This window comes from Peromyscus maniculatus, chromosome 1 (genome assembly GCF_049852395.1).
Source record: "Peromyscus maniculatus bairdii isolate BWxNUB_F1_BW_parent chromosome 1, HU_Pman_BW_mat_3.1, whole genome shotgun sequence".
NCBI classification, from domain to species: Eukaryota; Metazoa; Chordata; class Mammalia; order Rodentia; family Cricetidae; genus Peromyscus; species Peromyscus maniculatus.
Window position 1 is genome coordinate 192,450,938 of NC_134852.1, and position 18,688 is coordinate 192,469,625.

Below are 18,688 nucleotides of genomic sequence, written 5' to 3' on the forward strand. Positions count from 1 at the left end.
AAAAAATTCAAAAGATACCTGTGCTAGGGAGAATTGCTAAAGCTAGTCAGGATCAACCAAATGGCTTTAGCTCCTAGGGTGTAGAAGAAATGCTAGTCTTCCCTCCCTCCCTAAGCGTCTAGAGCTCAGCAAAAGGTACATATTCAGAAAACATGGGCGGCCCTAAAACTTGAGCCTTACCTTAAAAGCCATTACTTATTTATCCACAACTAACATTCCCTCAGACCGTAGCTTGACGCCTGCCCCATACGATGGCCTTAAACAACCCCCGAACTTCAACCGCCTTGTTATTGTAATGCATTCCATAGAGTTTGTTGTCCTAAACACCCTTCAGCAAACATCTGGATACTGGGGAAAGAGGAGACTGTAGGAGGAATGGAATGAAGGGTAAGGGGAGGGCCGAGAGACAGGGCCCCAGGAAGCCGAGGGAGGGAGGAAACACAGTGGATCTCCCCACCCCTAAGCTTTCCAAAGCTGATTAGGAGGCTAGCAGAGGCTGTCCAGATTCCGCGTCTGGCCTCTGCTGAGCTGGCCACGCCCACGCCCGGGCGTGGGACACTGCTGAGTCAAAGGTCTCTGTAAAGACAGAGGGTGTGTAGAACTGTGCTTGGCTCAGTCTACGCAGTCTGTTACTCTCCACAAGTTCTGAACTTGCCTAGGGAACTTGGCTAAGGCCAGGTTGGGTGTGACCAAACCAGGCTTGACCCCGGAGTTCCGCAACTGTTGCCTGATCCCCTCTGGCCGGGCTGGAGCATTTCCAGCCCAGGGGCGGGAGGAGCGTGTGGTCCCGGCTGGACTTGCGAGTCGACTCAGATACTAGCTACCTGGGCGGGGACAGAACTCGTAGGAAGACTGGACTCAGCCACGCATGCGCACGCGTCTCCCAGGCCCGACACAAGTGCCACTACCTGCCCTGGGACTTGGTCAAATGACATCTGAGGGACTTGCCAACTCTTCCGTGAAAAGAACTGAAAACGTAAACTCGGAACCTTGCAAAACAAACACAATTTTGCCCACCGGTCCTAACCTGCTCAAGTCAACTCTGCTCCTAGGTTTACGTGTCTCTTGCTGGTACCCCGATGCTGACAAGGTTGGCTGACAGACCCAGGGGTGAGGACGGAGCAGAAGACCAAGCTTCTGCTTTGTCTTTTCTCCTGCTTCCTGTTCTCTTTAAGAGGGAATCTTGAAGTGGCCACTCAGGATTGGGTGCCTCTCAAGTTTGCATAGAGCATGCTCCTGGTGCCTCTAGCCATAAGGACACCTGGGAACCAACCCTGACTGCCATGCCTTCCAGGCTGGTGAGGGTGTGAGCCTAGGACTAAGCAGGTCAGAGGCCGTAAGGACCCCAAGTGTGTTGCCTACCGGTCTTTTGGCCATCATCACACCTGGAGAGATGGTACTAAGTGTCTTCTGAGACAGAGAAAGGTGGATGCCAAAAAAGCACAGGGAGGGAAAGAATGGAAGGAATTTAAGAAAAGGTCACATTAATATTGTTCAGGCAGGGACACGGTGGTTAAAGCCTGTAATCCCAGCTGGTGACAGATGAAGACAGGAGGATCAGAAGTTCAAAACCAACCTCAGATACATAATTCTAGGCTAGCCTAGGCTACATAAGACCCTGTTGTCTCAAAAATTAAGCAAAAAAGAAATCCCACAGTAAACAACCAAACACATTTTTTATATCTTATATAAGTATTTCTGTGGCCACAGACAAATATACACACAGACATACATCCTTCTCATCTAGAGAAACTCCAGAGTCTAAATGTGAGACTTGATTGAACACAGAGCCACACATTGACAGCCTCTCCAAGGAAGGAGGGTTGCTTGGGGTCAGGGTTTTCCATTAGGCTGTAGTTCAATACTCAGGTAGCAACAGTCCTCATTTAATAAACAATGTCTTTGAGCTAGAGCATGTGCTGGGTACTTTGCATATGCTAATATACTTCACGAGGTTAGAGTCCCAGGAACCAAGAGGCAGAGGGGATATAGAATCCAGAGGAAGGGTTCCCAGGATCCCAGGAAAGCCCTCAAGTCCTCTTGCCACAAAGGGGAAAATGGCCAGATCTTCCTGTTCCGTTGGCAGAACAGCAGAGGCTGTTGAACTCATAAACTCACTACTGCTTGCATGAGATCATGATTGTTTGTGTGAGAGAGAGACAGACAGAGACAGAGAGACAAAGAGAGAGACAGAGAGACAAAGAGAGAGAGAGACAGAGAGAGAGAGACAGAGCAAAAGCATGGGATGGGAGAGATGGCTCAGTGGTTAAAATCACCTATTGCTCTTCCAGAAGGGTTTGATTCCTGGCACCCACATGGCAGCTCACAACCATCTGTAACTCCAGTTCCAGGAGATCCAACATCCTCTTCTGGACATATATAGACCTACATGCAAGCAAAACATACATACACATAAAATAAAAATAAATCTAAAATATAAAAAATTTTAATCTCTTAAAGTATAAGCAAGAGCAAACAGGCCATTCTAGGCAACACACAGAATAAGCCAAGTCATAAGAGGGGTAGGAAGGGTCTTTTCAAATAACGTTGTTGGAGCAGCCGAGATATTCTGGTAGGAGGGCTCCAAATGCCAGTGAGCCAATGGGTCATGCAGTGGGAACATGCAATGGCTTTCCTTTATTCCCTTCCCATCCCACCCATCCACTCTTTGTGAATCCATTCTTCCCAGCCAAGTCCATTTCCTTTCCGTGCTGGCCTGTACCGCTGGCCTGGTCTGGCCATAGCTGATACTGAAGCTTACTATTTATAGAGGCTAAGGACAGATAGAGGACACTAGGGGAGTTTCCATGAGGTCAGGGCTCCTAGAGGGTGGTTTCCTCTTCACTGTGACCTACCTATTCTCTGTGGGTCCACCTTTTTTTCTGTTACTTCCAAAACTCTGCTCCTTTGTGACTGGCCAGTCCTTGGGTAACACCAGCACTGCTGGTCAGTGAGATTAGAGCCAGGGGCCAGCTGGCAGTGACAGTACTGACTCCAGATACTGAGACCTATTTCCTCATGCAAACCACATCTCAGGGAGGAGAGAAGGCTCAGCCATCATCACTGAGCAATGTGCCCTTGGGTTGTCTACTCTAACCCCCAGGTCTAGCCACTTAACCTCCTTACCCACTGGCTATGTGAATTTATGAAGCCCAGAGGTGGGAAGAGGACTCGGACAGAGGTCAGAGATAAAGAGGACGGATTACAGTGGGATGAGGCCTGGGCGGACAGCTACAATCCTGGCTAAAATTTGGCTCCCCGAGAACATGACATACAGACAACTGTGCCATGGCCATGCGTGGTGGCAGAGGCTTGTGATTCCAACACTTGGAATGTGGAGACAAAAGGATTAGGAGTTCAAGGCCAGCCTGGGGTACATGAGAGCTTTAAAAAAAAAAAAAAAAGAAGGTAAGGGAGGAGGAAAAGAAGAAGGGAGGGAGAGAATTTCGATACTGTCCAGGATATTTCTTTTTCTTTTTTGTCTCAGTCAATAGCTGTTTACTGAATGATTTTTACTTTTTTATTTGTTTGTTTTAATGCATTCTGCATATCAAACCAAAATAAGAGTGGGAATTACTATGTTTTTCAAAACAGCAAGGTCATAAAATAAAGAAATATTAAGATTAAATAGAGCAGTTGAGCTGTGGTGGTGCACGCCTTTAATCCCAGCACTTAGGAGGCAGAGACAGGCGGATCTCCATGAGTTCAAGTCCAGCTGGGTCTACAAAGCCAGTTCCAAGACTGCCAAGGCTACACAGAAAAACCCTGTCTCGAAAAAAAGTAAAACAACAACAAAATGTAGAAAAAAATTAAGGAGAGTAGAGACAACCCACAGGTGATAGCTGACACTAAACTCAATCTTGTCCTAGAAGTGAAGACTGCTGTCAAGGATGTTATTGAATCCACTGACAAAATCAGGGACGACTGGTAGATTAAAGGTATCATGTTAATATTTAATTTGTTGGTTGATATAGGACTATGGCTATGAACAAGAATATTCCTAAGCCTTAGGAAATACATATGGTCGTAGTTAAAGACAAAAAGACCACATACATATATATAACATTCAAACAGTTAAGAAAAAAAGCTATGTATGTGTGAGTATATTTGCTGAGTTGGGTTGGAGACAAAAGAATGAATGCGGCAAGTAGATAAAGCGTTAACAATAGCATGAGGGTTAATCTTAGCTGTCCACTAGACTTGGAATCAGTAGGAGACACACCTCTGGATATGTCTGTGAGCATCTCTGAAGAGGTTTGACTGAGGAGGAGGAAAGATCTACCTTGAATGGGGCTCCACAGGCTAGGGTCTGGGGCTTGATCGAGTGGGAAGGGGGAGGGAGAAGCCAGCCGAGCATCAACATTCATTCTCTCACGGCTTCCTGACAGGACCAGAGTGACCAGCCACTCACGCTCCTGCTGCCCTGCCCTCCCCACCATGATGGGCTGTCTTCCTCTGAACTGTGAGTCAAAAAAAACTGCCCTCCCTTCAGTCATCTTTGCCAGGCATCTAGTGACAACACTGAGAAAAATAAAATAATTAAAAAATAAAACAAGCAAACAGTGAGCCTGGGAAGGATGCACAGGTGTATTTTCTTCTTACAACTTTTCTGTAATCTTGGACTTACTTACAAATATTTCTTTTTAAAGAAAAGATATGTTATGAACAACAGTGTTTTGTTCCATAGAAAAAAATACAAGAGGGCTGCAAATGTCACAAAGGAGACGAGAAACGTCACAAGAGGGATGAGAAGAGCCATCTCCTGGAGACTGGTTTGAGTGAAGGCCTGTGCAAGGCGGGCAAGGACTCCATCTACCATCTGGAGGGAGAGCGAGCACTCCAGGGAAGGCGATAGTGAGTCAAGGGAGAGAACAAGATTGGCCTGGCAACCAGCAAGGAGGCCAAGGGGCTGGAACTGAGTAAGGGAAAAAGCAGAGGGAGCTGAAGTCAGAGAGATAGTAGCCCAGGTGGACAATCCGGAGGAAGCATCTGAGAGCCATAGGGAAAGATGGATGCCCTGAGGGTTTTGTATAGAGGATTAATAAGATGGGATGTGTTATCAGCTATCTGGTTACTAAAGGGGAAACAGATGGAAGGGTTCGCATAGTTCAGTTAATAAAGTGATTGACTAGCAAGCATGAAGACCAGAGTTCAAGGCCCAGAATCCACATGAAAAAGCCAGGGGCAGTGGCATCCCCTTATATGCTATGGGATGTTCTGTATGGCAAATGTGTTGCTCTGATTGGTTAATAAATAAAACACTGGTTGGCCAGTAGCCACACAGGAAGTATAGGCGGGACTAGCAGAGAGGAGAATTGAGGGAACAGGAAGGCAGAGAGGGAGACACTGCCAGCTGCCGCCATGACAAGCAACATGTGAAGATGCCAGTAAGCCATGAGCCACGTGGCAAGGTATAGATTTATAGAAATGGGTTAATTTAAGATAGAAGAACTAGATAGCTAGAAGACTGAGCCATTAGGCCAAACAGTTTAAATAATATAAGAGTCTGTGTGTTTATTTTATAAGTGGGCTCCGGGACTGGCGGGGCTTGGCAGGAGCTGGAGAGAAAACTCTCCAGCTACAAATGGCACCCAACATGGGGCAAGAGTGTCCACCTAAAACCTGAAAAAAAAAAAAAGATTCTAAAACGGAGCTAAAAACAGTTCCTAGTTGTCTCTTTCAAGTTAGCGACAACCTACGTGTTTGAGCTACTATCTACTATGGGGGTTTCCTGGCGTGTGTGCTCGACCTACAGTATGGCAGGAATGAGGCCTCTGCAAGTGGCACATTATGCTGCCTGGTGGATTTAGCCTTTGCTAGTACAAAACAAAAAAAGAGATTTCTGGACTACATGCTGCTTTGATAGAAACATAGACCCACTATTTCTGAGAGTTGATGGCTCTCAGAGCTGGTGGTAAACTGTACCACCACCATTTTGGGAAGCTGAGGTGGGCAGAGCCAGCAGCCACAACATGGTTTCAGTCTTAGAATGCTACAGTTTAAGGCAATAGGTTCACAACAAGACTGATTCAGATGGAATAGTTTACAGTGTATGTACATAGGCTTGGAAGAGAGAAAAAAAGGAATATATGCAGTTATATAAACAAATAGATAGTTTTTAAAAATAAAGTCTATAAAAAGACAATAAAGGTAATATAAAAAATAAGCCATGTAAAGATGGCTATCACACAAAGAGTCTATTATGTTCTCTTTGATATTCATAACTGAAGAAAAACATTTGATTGTAAAAGCTGTTGAGTTATGCTAAAATGTGTATTTTAAAGGTACCTTGACTTCAAAATTTGGATATGAGGATATGTTGCTTTGGAAAAGAGGCTCTGCTTTTGTTTCCACAGAAATCCAGAGGCTATGGATTTGTTCCAGATTAAGATACATCAGGTTTGACCAGCCAAGACCCCCTAAAAGGTCTCCGATGACACCAAGGCCCAGATGATCCAACATCCAGAACCATTTCAAGGCAACTGGCTCACATAATACACCCTCATGGACTACTCCATAATCCTAAAATTTTCTTTGTGTCCCCATAAGATACAGCACCCCCTTCCAGCAAAAAGTAGTAAGAGAAGCTACGCCCAAATTCCCAAATATACCAAGCTGACTTTGGAGATGGAATTGGCTCACTCCCTCTCTAAACCCAGACATATTGCTAAAAAAAAAAAAAAAAAAAAAAAAAAAAAAAAAAAAGGTTAAGAGATTCTTGTGTCCCAAATCAAAAGAGCCCTCTGGTGTGGGGCAGAGAAAAACCATGATTGTAAACACAATCTTTTTCTAAACAAGAAAAGGGGATATGATATAGATATGATAGGATAAAAGGGTAAATTGCTGAACCTATTTTAAAGAGCAACAACTTGTTTAAAATGTTTTATATTGGTATAGATTTTAGTTTATTGATACAAACTTAAAGTTAATTTTGTTATACTGTGTGTATATTTCTACTCTTGTTTAGGGTGTTATGTTTGTACAGCTCATTTAAAATTGTAATTGATAATTAAAAATAGATTAATAATTAGTCATCTATGATAATCATACTTGTAGCCATGTTAGTTAAGTCTTCTAGGTATACATAGATATATTTCAGATAGATAGATAATCTTCAAATACTTCAAAGACCTACAGAATATGGTATTTAAAATATTTTAAAAATTTAAACTTTCTGGACAGTAAGACATGTCTGCTCCTGGCAGCACCAATTTACTTCAGAGAGGAGGATGGGCATCAAAAACACTCCATATGGAGTTTATCTTCACCTTGGCAAAAATAGCCATTTGGGCAAGAAACTGTTCTTGCCTGGACTGCTTGATCAACTGGACATACAAGACCCATAGAAAGGTGACCACTGAACTTTGCTTGACAAAATGGTCCTTCAGGTTCCTGCTTCGCAGAGGAAACTGCCAGACATCTACAGGACACTAAAAAAAGTAACCAAGAGACTCTAGTCCTGTGGTCTGAAGACAGATGCCCCAACTTTACAAAGGAACATTAGGTGACTGTCCAGGCTGCCAGCTGTCTCTGTCTACCCTGCAAGACTCCCGAAAGTTGCTTACATCCTTCTCTGTTTCTCAGGTAATATTATATCCTTCTGAGGTCTTTGATGTAGTTGAAGCTAGATACTATTTTCCTTAGTTATGATAAAAGATAAGTTAGATATAAAACCTTAGACTCACAAATATAAGATAGATAGGATATCTTCTTTAATTTTGCCAAATAGACTAGTTATTATAAATAGACTAGATATTATAACTGTGATTCTTGCTTGATAATTGTTTTGTTATTTGTAATTTTACTATGTAAAAGTTAAAACCTTCTTTTTTTTTAAAAAAAAAGGGGGGGGGAAGTGCTGTGGAATGTTCTGTATGGCAAATGTGTTGCTCTGATTGGTTAATAAATAAAACACTGATTGGCCAGTAGCCAGGCAGGAAGTATAGACAGGACTAACAGAGAGGAGAATTGAGGGAACAGCTAATCCCAGCTCTGGAGAGACAGAGACAGGTAGAGCCTTGGCTCACTCAAAAGTCAGCCTAACCTGCTTGAGTAAGGGACCATGTCTCAAAAACCGAGGTAGGTAGCTCCTGAGGAATGACCCCTGAAGTTGTCTTGAGCTTCATACAAAAGCACACACATGTTCACCTGCACACACACATATGCACACACAAAAGCAAAGAAAATGGATGGATGAGCAGGTAAGACAGCAAAGCTAGGGAATCAGTGAGTGAGCTGTCAGAGCCGTGGTTGCAACCCCTTTGGGGGTCAAATGACCCTTTCACAGGGATCACCTAAAACCATCAGAAAACACAGATATTTACATTATGATTCACAACCATAGCAAAATTAGAGTTAAGAAGTAGCAATGAAAATAATTTTATGGTTGGGGGGTCACCACAACATGAGGAACTGTAGTAAAGGGTCACAGCATTAGGAAGGCTGAGAACCACTGTGTTAGAGTAACCAGCTGAGAGACCACCATTAGCTTGGGCCCAGGGCAGGGGCAGAGGCATCTGAACAGAGCCTGGATTCGGCCTGTGTTTTAAAGTACTTGCTGATGGTTAGGAGGTAAGGCACAGGAGGCTGGTCAAGGATGACTCAGAGTCTTTGGCCTGAACAGCAGCGACAGGACAGAACTGCCACTAACTGAAAGGGTAGGTGGGTGGATGTGAGAGATGCAGCTTTTGAGAATGTATATTCTTAGGGGAATTTAGTGACAGAGATATTGAAGTCTCAGGCACTCATTAAATACTCCAGTCAAGATGTAGAGCAGGCAGTTATAAGTAGGAGTTTGGACTCCAAGGGAGAGGTCTGGGCAAGGGACCAGCATATAGGGGAACTTAAAAGACCAGAGATAAGAAGGACTCCAGGGAGAGGAGAAAGACTGCAGACAGTGGGTGTGAGAAATGAGAAGCAGCTAACAAAGGAAGCTGAGAAGGAATCAAGGAAGCAGAGTAAGCCTCAAGAGAGGGCCTTTCTGTAAGTCAGTGAAGAGCATGCATGGATGAGGAAGGACCCGTGGTGTGTTCAGTGCTGTCCCAGGACAGGTGCAACCATAAGATTTAATGCTATGACAGTCACTGGGGTCTTGAAGAGAACCCTCACTGCACAGGGTTCAAGAGGGAGTGAGAAGGAAGAATTGTAGATAGCAAGCATAGACTGCTCTTTGGAAGAGTTCTTCTGTAAAGGAATGTACAAAATGAGAATGAGGTAATAGCTGTGGAGAAACAGGTTTTTTGTTTTGTTTTGTTTCCCCTTTAAGTGAAAAGGGGGCCCAGCCACCTCTGCAGGGTCATGCAAGGTTGCTGTAATTGTCTAGGGGCCACTTCATTGTTCCTAGGCAAACAGGGCACCATTGTTACTCTTCTTTCTCTGGTCTGACCTTGCTCTGGGTTGACCCTTTAATGCCCCTGTGTTGGAGCATAACTTCCTGTCTATCACATGTCTTAATGCAACTGCCTTGAAAGCTCTATTCTATCTCCCCAGAGTCCTTTCTCCTGGTCTCATCTGCCCTTATCCTTTAATTTCCTAGATGTCCATTTTAGTTCAGTGTCTACTGTGAACCCGCCTGCCCGCCTTTCTCCCCCCTTCTCCCCCCTCTCTCCCCTCCCCCACTCTTTCTCTGTCTCACACACACTCATCCCCATGGCCCCATCCTTGACTCCTGAACACTTTCTTCTTGACACCTTGAAAACTCTCAAAACAATACTCAAGCTCATTCAGCTATAACCAGACTCCCAGGCTGAAGGTGAGGAGGGCACCTCTCTAAATCCACAGTGATTTTATAGGTTAGCAACATTTTATCATAGTTCAGAGGACGCATTCAGCTGAAGCAGGGCATAAATTCTTTCAAGGAGCAAACCAAAGGTAATTCGGAAGGACTGACAGGTCCCATATTGGCCGACTGGCAGCAATGTCTGTTTCAAAATCCTTAACTTCACCTTAGGCTTTGATCTAGCAGCTCTATTTCTAGAAATTTAGGGAAATGTAGCCATTCAGGAACTAACAGTATGTCAAAAGGTACTTATCACAGTTCCCCACAATTACAAAATCCTGGAAATACAGCAAGTGTCACTAATAGAGAATTGTTAAATATATCATGGCCCATTTATTCCAAGGAATATCAGTCATCATCATCCTGACGACACAGAGATCCAGTGATTGAATAGTGTCAAAAAGGAGTTTATGACATGGTTGGTGAATAAAAATCACTGCATACAGTATTGCATCTGTGTAAAACACATATTGAAGCTATACCATAATTGTTATTACACTTCCCACTTATTTCTTAAAAAATGTTAACTAATAACTTTGTGTTTCTTAATTTTTATTTATTTGTTTTTCATCAGGGTTTCTTATATATTCCTCGATTGTCTCACTATTTTTTACATTTTTGTTTTGTTCAGTTTGGTTTTTTGTTTTTTTTTTTTTGAGACAGTCTCATATGGCCCAGGTTGATCTTGAACTCCTAATCCTCCTGTTTCCACCTCATACATGCTGGAATTATAGGCAAGTGCTACTACCTTTGGCTTATTTTATTATTTTATTTTATTCAGTGTTCCAGTCTGTAGCCTAGAATAGCCAGAAATTCACTATGTGGCCCAAGCTGGTCTTGAACTTGTGGCAATCCTCTACTTTATAGATTATAGGACTGGGCTGTATTGTTTAATTTAGAAAGTACAAATAAGTAATTTGCCAAGGAGTACAGTTCAAATAAAGGGATTAGACAGAGTTGCCCAGGCAACAGATGGAGGAAGGAGATCTCAATCCTCTCACATTGTTTACCTCCAGGAAGCAACTTCTCTTGGCAGCTAGGAGCAAGCACAGGATTGCTTCTAGCCAATGGGATGCCGGGGGGGGGGGGGGGCGGGGGGGGGAAACTTCTGGAAATGATTTTTCTTCCTTGAGCGGCAGAAGCACACAAAGAAAAACTGTATGCCCCATGTTGCATCCTGCTTCATTTTCTAGATGTCAGTATACCAGATGTGATGCTTGGAATTGCCATGGCAACCAGATTGTCATCATGAGAGAATGGCCAAAGAAATCAGAAATATTAACCAGAGCCCTGTCACCTGTGAAGTAATGATACCCATCAGGGTCACATTAGCTGTCATTTGTTACTGGTTACTCTAGGTAAAGTCATTTTTTTCAAATATAATTCTTTGGGAATTTGAAATCATATACCCCAGTTCCACTCATCTCCCAGTCTTTCCATATCTGCCCCTCACCCCTGCAGCTCGTTCCTCTGTCTTTCTAACACCTCTTCATTCATCCTAGTGGCAGTGGGGGCTGCAGTGTGTCACACAGTATGCTCTTCTGTTCAATCAGTCGTACCTACAAGATGTTCATCGCAATGAGTCACTGGTCTGGTTCAAGACCCCTGGCACACCTTCATCACCGGACCCTCACCGAAACTCCTCTCGGATGTCCTGCTATTGCCCCGAGTCCTGAAGATCCAGTGGTTATCATTCCTCAGGATTGGTCCCTCCATACACTTCAGCAGGTCATAGATGGGGTAGATGTTAGGGTGAACCAACTCAAGGCCCAGGATGTGGGTCTGGGTGATAGCTAAACTGGTCAGTCCACGCCACTGGGACCACCTCCTCTGGCAAGGGGCAGAGCCAGCTCTCCTAGGTCCATGCCATCAGGGTCTACAACCATGGTAAAGGGTAGGACCCTCTCTCCTGAGGGGGTGGTGTCGGGAGGAGGGGCAGCCCTCCTGCTGCAGTGTCCAGCAAGGGGCAGGGCCAGCTATCCCAGGCCCAGAGAAGGTCAGGGGCAGGGCCGGCACAGCATGGCACTTGGATTTCAACACTTATGGTTCCTAGTACCCCCTGTGGTAACATGGACCATGGACATCATCACAGACCCCAGCTGCAGGGGGAACATGGACCCAGACATGCCCTTGGTAGCAGCTTGGGCACCGACATGACCATGGCCCCAATGGTAGTACAGGCCACCCAGATCAGTATGACCCCAGCAGCAGCAAGACCTTCAGACACCCAACAGGTTGCGGCCCAGACCCCAGGCATCCATATGACCTTTGGTGGTACCATGGGCCACAGACATCAACACAGAATCTGGCTGTGGTAGAACCACAGACCTAGACATGGTCCTTGGTAGCAACCAGAGTTTAGATGTCACCATGACCCCAGATGTCAGTGCAGGCTACTCAGACTGGCATGGCCCCCATGACAGCATGGCCCTTGGACACCATCATGGTCTCAGGTCAAGAAAAGGTATTTTATTTACTTTTTATGTGTATGAGTGTTTTGCCTGCATGTATGTAACTATACTATGTGTGTGCAGTGTTTACAGAGGCCAGAAAAAGGCATCTGATCCCTTGGGACAGCAGTTATAGATGGTTGTGAGGCACTATGTGGGTACTGGGACCCAGGTCCTCTGGAAAAGCAGCCAGTGCTCTTAACCACTGAGTCATCTCTCCAGCCCCTAAAGTCACTTTTACCTGATTAAGAAAATAGGAGTAAAAGTTCTTGGTGACCTTCTTAGTCTATAGCACTGCACGAGGGGACCCAGGCACGAGGTGATAAAGAATTAAGTGTGGTAGCAAGAAAGGAGATGCATGCAGCTGAACCACACTCCTGACAGGCTGTGATAGCAAAGATGGTATGGAATCAATGGAGGCACAGGAAGATTTCTTCTGTGCCATTACTGCTGTGCCAGCCCTAGCAGAAGAGTGACAAGGACCTTTTACCAAACTTTGAATGCTTAAGCCATGATAGGCACTCAGCAAAGTGTCATCCCTCTTATGACTGTTTCCTGGTGTATTGGAGATGCTGTAGTCTTCCGGTAAACATTAGATGATGCAGGTGCATGCTAGTCTATGCTCTCGTCTCAGCTGTCCCATGGAGGCTCAAAGGAAAGGATGCCAGCTCTGTGTCAAACAGAACCTATTTATTCTTGCATATCACATTCCACTGGGATGAAATTCTCCGAGTCTGATAAAGATAAGGACACCTACCTACAATGCTGCAGTGAGAGGTAGGTGGTACACAGTCAGCACTGTAGGCACTGGGGAAGACCGCAGGGCTGTTGGGGACCTTCCAAGTTGACTTCCAGATATCCACTCTCCCCTCCTTCCTAAGAAGCTCACTTGGGTCTAACCACCTTCACCCCCTACAAGAGGAAACCAGACCCAGAAAGCTGAGTGGCTTGTCTGAGGTCTCATGACAAGGGAGGCTCAGAGACACTCATCATTTGAACTCAACATTTTATCTGATTCCTAGTAGATAGTCTTTTCTTTCTTTCTTTCTTTCTTTCTTTCTTTCTTTCTTTCTTTCTTTCTTTCTTTCTTTCTTTCTTTCTTTCTTTCTTTCTTTCTTTCTTTTTTTTTGGTTTTTGTTTGTTTTTTGAGACAGGGTTTCTCTGTGTAGCCCTGGCTGCCCTAGAACTAGCTCTGTAGACCAGGTTGGCCTCCAACTCACAGAGATCTGCCTGCCTCTGCTTCCCGAGTGCTGAGATTAAAGGTGTGCGCCACCACCGCCCAGCTGTAGAGGGCTTTTTTTTTCTTTCATGACCTTTTTTTGTGGAGGTATATAGCACACTATATATCTATCACAGCAAGGTATCTGGAATCCTGAAGTTCTCAACTTTCTGCTGCTCCTCAAGGGAGTGATCCAAAAGACAGTAACTACAAGTTTTTATGATCTTACCTCAGAAGTCATATATCGTCATTTCTGCCACGTTCTGTTGTCAGTCACACAGACCAAACAACAGATGGGAAAGAGGAATCACACCACAGAGGATTATGGGCGGTGGTCTTGGAGGATGAAGCACCTTACCATTATTGTGCAAGTCACCTGACATCATGCATCCCCTGAAAGAGGGCTTGGGAACTTTGATGTTAGTTTTGTTGGCACACTCTAGAATCACAGGAAAAGGAATCTCAATGGGGGATTATCTTGATAATGCTCATTGAGGTGGGAAAACATACTCACTGTGGGTGGTACCATTCTCTATGCCAGCCGGTTTTTGGAATGTTTTAAGAGTGGAAAAAGGAAGCTGAGCACTAACATACATACATTAAGTCATTGCTCTTTGCTCTTCATTGGATGTGATGGGACCAAACTTCAATGTCCTGCCATCTTGACTTCCCTGCTGTAGCGTGAATCTAATTAGTCTTATCAATCAAAACCAGGAGTCAAATACCAGGGTAATAACCTGAAAGATCAGAGAAGCAGAGCAGCCATCAGTGACTTCTCACCTCTCTGGATCTATGGGGCCCACAGAGGCTCCCTAGTAAGGCCTTACTCAAGGTCAGAAAGTCAAAGCATGCTTTGCCCAGGAGGGCTGCATAATAGGATGATTTGGCCAAAGGCGTGGGTACCAGGTGTTTTTCTTGGTACTTTATACCTCAATCTTGGAAGGTGGAGGTCTTTTGTTCCTCCCTTTGCTGATGTATAAAAAGCCCATCATGATTAAACTCAGGGTGACTGGGTATTGACTCAGGCCCCTCCCAAAGCTCTTCTGGGTCTCTGTCTATCCTGTCATCTCTGTCTATATTTTTATCTAATACTTCCTTATTCCTCATTCCTCCCCCCAAGAACCCTTTGACAGGTTGGAGCTGGTCTCCTACACAGATCCTCAGACCAAAAGGGGGGTGGTGCTGAGATTCTCTCTCCACCCACATTATATTCCTATTTCCACCTCCCAATTGTGCTGGGATTAAAGGTGTATGCCTCCACTGCCTGGCCTCTATGGTTAATTAGTGGCTAACTCCACCTTCTGAGCTCCAAGCAAGCTTTATTTGCCAGAACACAAACAAAATATCATAAACACCCTGCAATGATGTAAATTACAAACAGGAGACAAATAAACCCTTCTGCTTTAAGTTGCCTTTGTCAGTTTGTTTTATCACAGCGACAGGAAATGAAGCTAAGACAAGGGCCTCAGGGGACCACAGATCAGGCTTCAAGGTCATCACAGCATACAATTTAGATGGCTATTGGGAGCTGATTCATGGATCTACCTCCCTTCTGCAGTTCTGCCTGTCAGATCTCTTTAGAAACAAGTCAGAAGGGACCAGACTATCTGAACCTACTCACTCTTTTGGGTCAGATGATGTCAGAGGCAGAGTCTCAGAAGAGCAGATATGTATGAAGACAGACTCACCAAGTGCTGTGTGGTCACTCAATTCTGCTTATCCTTTCTGCCTCTATCAGTTTCTCTTAAAAACTGTATGAAAATAGCAGCCATCCTGTTATCTGTGGTTTCTCTTTCTACTGTTTCAGTTGCTTTTGGTTAAGAAGGGAAAGTAGAATAGAAGATATTCTGAGCCCACACTCATATAACTTTATTTTTGACATGATGTATTTCTATATAGCCAAAGCTGGCCTTGAACTCACAATTTTCCTGCCTCAACCTGTAATTGTTCTGTTTGTATTAGCCACTCACTGTACCTAATTATAAACTTTATCATAGGCATGTGCATATAGGTAAAAACACTGACAGTGTAGTGCTATGGAATATTCCTTTACACTATATGAATATATGTCATTGTGGTTGGTTTAATAAAGAAGCTGACTGGTCAATAGTTGGACAGAAAGAGATTGGGCAGGAGAGCCAGATTAGGAGAATGCTGGGAGGAAGAAGGGGGGAGAGAGGAGTCGACAGTCAGATGCAGAACAAGTAGGACACACAAAATGGGATAGAGCTAAAAGCCACGAGCCTCGGGGCAGCACATAGATGAATAGAAATGGGTTAAGTTGTAAGAGCTAGTTAGTAACAAGCCTGAACTATCGGCCAAACACTTATAATTAATATTAAGTCTCCAAGTTGCTTATTTGGAAAGCAGCTGCTGGGATGGGGAAACTTCTGCCTACAGTGTAGAACTTCTTCCAATCCAAACCATTTTCTCACTAACTCATTTTACAAATTACCTGAATCAAGCAGTTACTGTCTTTCATTTGTCTTGAAAGTCATTGACTTCTACATGCTAAGACTTGGCAAATAAATCCATTCCTAGCTCATCCAAACATTTCTGCTCCCTTCCAGAGAGTCCATTTATTTTTAGCATGTGATGCATTTTGTGCTGTGCCTTCATGGTCACACTGGATTCATCCACTGGGTGGATGTCATCATCCATTGGGTTCCTCCCAAGGTCTGGATCAAAGAGCTTCAGTATATTGTTTCCTCTCAGCCACACTGAAACTCTCATTGGAACAGGATAGTGGTGTTTCATTTTCCAAAGATTACGGAATAATTCTCCAAGGCTAGGTGCCATGAATTCCATGACTTAGGGATTGACCTAAGTGGGGTGACTGAGAATATAGAACCGACAGATACACGTACAGAAAAGCTAGGATTGGGTGGCTCATGTGCACTGATAGAGACACATCAGAAGTAGCCTGGAAACTCAGTGTATTTATTTCACACAGTACAAATCAGGAGTCTGGTGAGCTAATCTCAGTGTGGGGTCTCTGTAAAGATGCAGTCTCAGGCTGCAGTCTTGGGGAGGAGCAAGCTGTGGTTGATACTTTACATCTCTCTCTCTCTCTCTCTCTCTCTCTCTCTCTGTCTCTCTGTCTCTCTCTCTCTCTCTCTCTCTCTCTCTCTCTAACATTAGTACTTGGGCCAGGGGACGGCCTTGACATTCCCATGGTTCTGAGGCACTGGGGTCCTTGGTGGCTGTGCTAATGTCAACAAAACACACTCACTCCAGACTTCCTCTGCTCCCCACACCTAGGGGCCCATTGACATCCAGCTTTCCCCACCCTCCTACCGACCCCCATTTTTTAGTTGTTATTGTTGTTGAGACCAGGTCTATTGTGTAGTCCTGGCTGCCCCAGAACTATGTAGACCAGGCTGGCTTTAAACTCATAGAGATTGGCCTGTCTCTGCCTCCCAGGTGTTGGGATTAAAGACATCCTTCTTTTTTAATGCAGTACACTTAAAGCCTGTCCTGTCTCTTGCCACAGGAGGTTTTAGTGGAGCTGCCAATATTTTTTGGTCAGTGACTACTTCTGAGAAGAGTAAAACCCAGGAGGCAGGCTAGGGATGTAGCTCAGTTGATAAGACTACTTGCTTTAGCTGTATAAAGCTCTGAGGGCTCCACCCCAGCACAGCATAAACACGGCCTGGAGGTATATCACTATACTCCCAGCACTCCAAAGGTGCTGGAAGGATTAGAAATTCAAGGTCATCTTCTCCTATATAGTGAGTCTAAGGCCAGCCTGGGATACATGGGATCATGCACTAAAAATTAAAACCAGGAGGAGCCTACCCAAGTCTGGAATTGTTTTCAGGGAAAGCCAGACAGAAACACCTTTGCATCTAGAAAACCAAAAAACGAGGCTGGTGCTGCCTGCACCCCATGACTGTACTCAGTAGTTGAAAATGTAGTCAAAGAGGACCACAGAGTCAAGAAGAAGATAAATATAGCAGAGAAAGTTTGAGTTCCAGGGTTCACTCCTGCCTGAGGCTACTTCCAGCTCTCTTTGGTATGTCTCCACACAAGCCAATAGTGTTGGGTTTCTCACCAAAAGGACCGTCAAAGGAGTGCCTCTCTGGCCCATACTTGTACTGTGAAGAATCAGTCCCTGGGGCAGCACGTGCTGAGAGAAGGGATGTGAAACCCAGCAGAGATCCAGAAAGATTGCTTCGAAGCGCCCGGCCAAAGCCAAGCAACAGCACTTCAGGGAGGCTGGCAGTGGTTTTGAGTGGAAGGTGGGAAACACACTCCCTTGGACTTGGCAGGAGTAGAAGTGGGTACCTTAGGAAGGCAACTTGACATTCTCCAAAGGTTTGAAATGTTCCTTCTGAGAGTCAACAGTTCTACTCCAAAGAGCATCATTCTTTCACTGTGGTAAGAAGCTGGCAGAATCTCACACGCTTGAATCAACAATAGAGAACTGGATACATACATTTTGGATCTATGTGCAAGCTCTATTAAAGGAAAAGCATAAGACTATATGAAGCCATGTGTGTTCAGTATGTACAGAGAAACCTACATTCATTAACAAAAAGAGGACAGAATGCTTGAGTTGGGACAACAGTTCCTGTCCTATATAAGGTGACCAGAGAAGGTCTCACACAGAACAAAACGAAGGTCCAAAGGAAGAGAGGAAGGAAGTCAACTGCTTTTGGAGAAAGGGTCTTCCAAGCACAAGAACTAGTGAGCATGATGCTCTAAGGCTGAGGAGTGCTGGATGATTTTGGGACCCTAGGGATACTAGGGTGAGAACAAGCTACCAGAAATCAGTAGGTGGGATTATGGGTCACCAAGGAGAGGTAAGGGGAGTGCTTATGGCTTCAGTCCACAACCAACAGAGTATATGGTCAATTTCACAATGATCACTTTGGCTGCCCTGTCATGGCTGGGGGAGAGGAGACAAGGGAGAAACCAGCAGGCCAGCTGCAGTTTATCGCAATGGTCTGGGCAAGAGACAATGGCTTGATCGCAGAAGTAGAAGCGGCTGGGTTCTAAATGTAGTCTGAAGATGAAGGACTTGGACAGGATAAAGGCGCAAGAGGAAGGTTAGCAGTTCCTGTGAGCCTGGGCCAGGCTGGAAACCAGCAGAACCTGGAAGGCAACCCTCTCCTGGCCTGTCTGAGGCCCCAGCTCACTGCGTAAACGGCTGCAAACTACTACTTAGAGGAAGCAGAGAACAGGGCAAGGGAGAGAAGGTCTGAGGCTTTTCTCCTTGAGGATCCCCCTATACATGCA